This window comes from Myotis brandtii, unplaced genomic scaffold (assembly GCF_000412655.1).
Source record: "Myotis brandtii unplaced genomic scaffold, ASM41265v1 scaffold230, whole genome shotgun sequence".
NCBI lineage: Eukaryota > Metazoa > Chordata > Mammalia > Chiroptera > Vespertilionidae > Myotis > Myotis brandtii.
In genome coordinates, this window is record NW_005358650.1 from 1,650,417 (window position 1) to 1,656,959 (window position 6,543).

General features: G+C 39.2%; 1 pseudogene; it reads right to left on the reverse strand.

The window, feature by feature from the left end:
• Positions 1-1,409: 1,409 nt before the first annotated feature.
• The window catches only part of LOC102251504, a 29,639-nt pseudogene continuing 24,505 nt past the window's right edge, over positions 1,410-6,543 (reverse strand).

The window sequence follows — 6,543 nt, forward strand, 5'->3', positions numbered from 1 at the left end:
CCAGCAACCTGTTTTTGATGTATGGGAGGATACTGCAACCAACTGAGCAACCCAGCCGGGGCAAGGAAGAGAGATTTATTATAAGGAATTGAGGAAATGGCACACATGGTTATAGAGGCTGACAAATCCCAAAATCTTCAGGGTGATTTAGCAAGCTGGAGAACCAAGAGGGCTGATGGTATAATTCCAGTGTGAAGGCCAGCAGGCTAAAGACCCAGGAAGAGTCAATGTTTCAGTTCAAGTTTGAAGGCAGGAAAAAGCTACATTTATCATTTTTGCCTTATCTGAGTATCATGTGTACTTGGATACCTCTCTTCCTCCCTCCCCTCTTCACTCCCCACTTTTTTTCTTTGTCTGTATACATACACACACACACTTTAAATCCACTTTTTTTTCTTATTTTACTTTTACTTACATATTGGCAATAGTAGACTATTCATGTAAATATATATATCTATAAGAGGGGAACCCAATACAATCTTGAATTCCAAGCAGAGTCCCCCTCCTCAGCATTATCATATATATAATGGAAAGGGTCTGGGCAGGAACACCCCCCCCCCCGCCAATTTATATATATATAAAATTATATACACATATGTATTTGTAGAAAAAAAAAGGTAGGGCAGAGATAGGTGAGGAGAGCAGGGATACACCCCAATATATTATATTCTTGCAGTGATTCTCAACCTTCCTAATGCCGCGACCCTTTAATACAGTTCCTCATGTTGTGGTGACCCCCAACCATAAAATTATTTTCATTGCTACTTCATAACTGTAATTTTGCTACTGTTATGGATCGTAATGTAAATATCTGATATGCAGGATGTATTTTCATTGTTCGCGACCCACAGGTTGAGAACCGCTGCTTAGAGTGTGTTGTGGGGTATGTATGTGTGTGGGCAGAACTTGGTAGCCTGGACACTCAGAAATGTCCTTGGTAGCTTGGCCTCTTGATCCCATTCAAGGGAACCTAAAGGCCTGTGTTCTGCCCAGGACCTGGGTTGGTGCTAGAAAGTAAAATTCTAGGTCATTTTGCCTAGAGGATGATGGTGGGCTGGGTTTTTTTATAGGTGGCATCTCCACTCTAAACCAAGGCTTCTGGGGGAGCCACAGGGCTGGAGCAAGATGCTTTGAAGCTTGGGAGTTGCAAGTAGAAACAGGATGAGCTAGAGGGAAGAATGGCCTCCCTGCTGGGGCCTGAGCTAGAGCCTGCTCCTGCTAGATTATGAGAAGCAGGAGGCTCGGAGGTGTGCTTGAGTGCACACAGGGTCTCAGAGCTTCCCCTGCCTGCCTGGTGTTTCTTCCTTCTCACCTACTCATTGCTCCAGAGAGCTGACAGGCCTGACCACTAAGTGCCATGTTCAGTTCTTCTCATTCTCTCCTAGGGACCTTCCTGTGAGGGTGAGGGGCTAGGAGAGAACACAAACATTAACTCTGTGTGTGCTGGAGTCTTGACTGGGTTGGTCCTGTGCAGTGAGGACCAGGGATGAGAGAATGAGCCAACCCCACCTATGCTCCACCTCCCTGCTTCCCCAAGAGATGATCAGTCTCAGCTGGCCAGGGGAAGAGATTCTTTGGAGAAAGTGACCCCAGCTCCACTGGTGGTTAGTCATGAAGAGGGTAATTAGAAGAGAAGTCTTTTTCTTGAGTTTGCTTTGCCTCCACAGAGCCAGCTTGTTAAACTTTTCAGGAGACATGGAAAATAACCTTGAGTTCTCTGCTGACAGATACCTCTAAAGCCTCATCAGATCCACACTGGAGACAGCTTGGTTCACCCCTTGTTGGTCACAACCAGCATTTCATAGGGATAGATATACAGGCCTTTGCTTCTAGTCTCACTCCTGATGGGCTGAAGTCTGTGGACTGTCATTGGTTTCTGCTGCAGGTGCAGAGAAGACTTAGATGTCCTGGGTTTAAGGAGGCATGAGAGTGTGTCTGGTCAGGCAGGGAGCAGGTTTTCCTCTAGAGAGGCAATGACGTTTCCATCTCTTCTTTCAAGGTCATCTTTCCAAAGTTGGAAGTCACCTTACTGAGTTCCTGTCTCTGACACTCCAATGAGAGTCTTCATCTCCTCTCTGGAATCATTGTTTTCTCCTCTTCTTCCTCTGCCTCTCTCTGAGATGCCTTCTGCTTCCTCCATTCTGTTTCTGCAATGGCCAGCAATGGGGGGCATGGCCAGTAGTTACTTTCAGTGTTGGTTGGTTGTTTGGGTCAGGGGGTGAGGATGTTGGGAACTTGGATGACTCCATGATGAGGTCCTCAATGAAATGCCTGCTCTGAGGGCTGCCTCCCATGGACTTTCTGTTGTGGATGGGTGGCTTCTTGTAGATGTTGGAATTTGGGCAGGTCATTTCAGGATGGTGGAAATGGGGCAGGCTGGTCCACTGGGTCCAACTGGTTTTTAGGGCTGAAGCCTGGGAGATGATTCCAGGGACCATGTGTTCCAGGAGGAAATAGGTAAAGTGTGGCTTGTAGATCATGGGGTCAGGCACTCTATGTCCAGGATGGCCTTGACCTTGGGGATGATGGCCAAGTCCTTATAGCCCAACACCTAATTCCATGGAGTTCATGTGCTAGCCCTATTTTTCAACTGACATTAGAATTAATGCATACCTAATATTTTTTAAACATAAATTTTTTTTATCTGTATATCTTGTATTAGTAAAATGAGCTGGGTTACCACCAGAAAAGTTTGAGAGAAATTACAGCCTGTGAAAATTATTTTTAATGGTATATAATACCAGCCATGATTTGAAAAGTTTAAAAGCTACTATTTTTTAAAATGATTAATTTTACACATGCCTATAAAGTAGGCTATGGGGTTTTGTAAACTAGATACTACACAGTAAGAACAATGGGTTGTAAATTAGGTTGCATAATTTTAACATTGTTATACAGGTAGTTTAGGCCTAAATATATGAACATTTATGTAGTAAATGAAATTGTAACATAATATATGATATTAATGAATATATTATGTGAGTTAGAAAAACTTATACACCAAACTTAGAAATTTAAAGGATGGTATATAGATGTGAGTAGAAATAGATATGTAAACAGTTTTCCCTACAACTCAGTTGCTAGTCTTGAGCAATTCTAAAGGTTTATATTCCATTGGGTAAAATCTGTGAATAATCTGAATTTGACTGCTTAGATTAATCAGTGACTTCATATTTTTAAGATACTTTGTATTTTTTTGCCTTAATCTCTGAGATGAAGTTGTTTATTATATTACCTTCCCTCCACAATTTCAAGTTATTTGAATACTTTTTAAAGTTGTCACATAGTGGTAGCAGAGCAAAATAATAGGTCATAAAATCAAGAGAACAACTGCCAAAGGACCAATATAAGCAGATTTAAGTACGGTAATTAGAGGTATTAAAGAATGTTAAGCGTGAATGTATTTTTCTAGGAAAGCTATAGCTAAAAAAAAAATAGGTAGCTGAATTGGCAAAGAGATACCTTGCAGACTGCTGACTCAGTATTGCATTACTTCATAGTTGTTTACTCTGAACATAAGGGCTAACAGGGCTCCTTCAGCTTTTGCTCATGAAGACAAAGGGAAAACCTTCTGTTTAAGTAGGATGTGGCTTATAGAAGCATCTTATTAAAATGACATTCTCCCTGTGGGCATATGTATTAAGAACCAGTTCACCCAGCCTAAAATCAATTACTTCTGCCTATGGCAATGAGAGTCTGAGTTAAACACAATTCTCAGAGGTAGTTAGCATTCCATTGAAGGTTATTGCTTCCATCTAAGAGAGGAGTTAACCAATTTAATCAATTCTCTGAGTGTTAAACCTCAGATAGTAAACAACTTAGATTATAAATAGTGCAATTATTAAGTATAACAATTAAGACTCTGTGTTTTAACTAGATAATTCACAGAGTAATCAATGGTTAGCCACAGAGTTCTAGTTGTTTAATACTCACTTGAATTTTTATTGAGAAATATTAAATGAGTTAGCATGGAATTTAAAATACAATTAGAAATCTTACCTGTAAGCAGCTACTGTCTTTTTATAGTTACAACCCATTAAAAGATCTGGCCAGTGTATTCATATAAGACAATGAGATAGATTACGGATATAAGAAAGTAAGATGTTTAGAATTAAAAATTGGCTTTTAAAAGCATCAAATTTTAGTAATAAAATAGGAGAGAGCTTCAGAATTCTCTTACATCGGTAATAAGTGAGAAGCTACTTTTTTAACCCTAAACAGCATTTAACTTAGGTATTTGGAGCAGCTTATGGGAAAAAATGGTCTTAAAAAACTATTTTAAAAATGTGTGCATCTTATAGTTTGGAGAAAGAAAATATTTATTTGGAAAAACTTATTATTTGAGAAAAAATAATTGAGGAATAATGGTGGATTTGTTAATTAATGGTATGGAGATAGGAGGCTTACCTCTTGGAAAGCAAATTTGATTCCTACATTACAAAGCATAAATTGGTTAAGGAGTTAAATGTAAAAAACATTTTATAATACTAGAGGAAAATATGTGTAAATTGTGTAACCATTCACAATAATAAGTAATTTAAAAACATTATCAAAAGCTAAAAATCTTTATAAAGCTCTCTAGCAAAATTTACAACAAGAAATTAAGAAAAATACATGTATTGGGGGAAATTTTTTGAAAAAATATGGCTAACAAAGCATTTTCTTAATTTATAATGAAATGTCACAAATAGGAAATACAAATAAAATCTTTATGTCAAAGAAATAAAAAGGTATTTCATATATGCAAAATAATAACCAATAATAGTAAAAATGAAAATGTTCAAAATCACTAGCAAAGTAAAAACATACATTATAAAACTATGTAATGTACATCATTTTTTACAAAGGCCAAAAAGTTTGGTAATACTCCATGTTATCAGATATATGGGAGAAATATATTCTCATACACAGCTTGTGGGTATGCATCAATACCCTTAAAAACATTTACTTCTTTGGGGATTGAAATTTTGCATTCAGAATTTATTGTAAAGATACAAGTAAATCAATGCTAAAGATAGTGCATGTACAAAAAGATGTTATTGTAAGTCCAAAATGTTAAGTTCTGAGAGAGGAGGTAATTAGTCCGTTTTATGTAACGTATCTAGAAAATACTAAATATTTGTTTTTGTTATACTTGTTCAATAATAATTAAAAGCAATCTAAATATGCAACAATATAGGAATTGTTACATAAGTTAGGATACAGTCAATTTATAAAATTTATGTAGTTCTTTAATGGAAAGATGAAGAGAAGTGTGTTATGTAAGGACTTTTATGGTATACTAAATATATATATGCAATTTTAAAAGTGAGTAACATGATGCTCAGTATGATCTCATCTTATAAAAATTCTTTTATTTTTGTTTTTTTTTAATCCTCACTCGAGGATATTTTTCCATTGATTTTTAGAGAGCGTGGAAGAGAGAGGGAAAGACAGAGAGAAATATCAATGTGAGAGAAACACATCGATTGCTTGCCTTCTGCACGAACCCTGACTAGGGCCTGGGCTGGAGAGGAACCTGCGATAGGATTACCAGTGTGTGTCATATGTACTGGCTGGTTGGTCAGATGGTCAGATGGACGGAGGATCAATCATTTAGCCTTTTATATATGTACTAGAGGCCCGGTGCACAACAGGCCATAGGCCAAAGCTCTATCCACTGAGCCAAACTGTCTAGGGCTATAAACATTTCTTTTAAAGTGACACACATTAAAATGTTAACTATGGTGAGAGATCATGCAATATTTAATACTAGTGGCCCAGTGCATGGATTTGTGCACATTGAAAGGAAAGTAATTAGAAGAAATATTTTAATATGATATAAAAAAAAATGATATAAACATTGTGCCAATAGTTGGTCTTCGGACATATTCTGTTGACAATGCTGCTTTCTTTCAGCAAAAACAACCAAATTCATGATCTACAATGACAGATCGAAACACATGCATGTGATTGGCACCTGCAAGAGCTTTATATGTATTGCGCATGTGTGAGTCAATGTTTATTTTTAAACTAGAGGCCCAGTGCACAAAAATTTGTGCACTCGGGGGTAGGGGGTCCCTCAGCCCGGCCTGTGCCCTCTTGCAGTCTGGGACCCCTTGGGGGTGACCACTTGCTGGCTTAGGCCTGCTCCCAGGGGGATTGGGCCTAAGCTGGCAATCAGACATTCCTCTGGAAGCCCGACAGCCCTCGGGGAATGCCCACTTGCCAGCAGGGAGCAGACCTAAGCTGCAGTCGGACATCCTTAGCGCTGCTGAGGAGGTGGGAGAGGCTCCCACCACCACCTCTATACTGGCAGCCATCAGCCTGGTTTGTGGCTGAGCAGAGCTGCCCGCTGTGAGAGCGCACTGACCATGAGGCGGCAGCTCCTGCATTGAGTATGTGAGAGCGCGACCACCAGAGGGAAGCTCCTGCATTGAGTGTCTGCTGCCTGGTGGTCAGTGTCTGTCATAGTGACCAGTCATTCCCAGTAGTCCTGCTGTTAGGGTCAGTTTGCATATTACCCTTTTACTATATAGGATAGAGGCCTGGTGCACGGGTGGG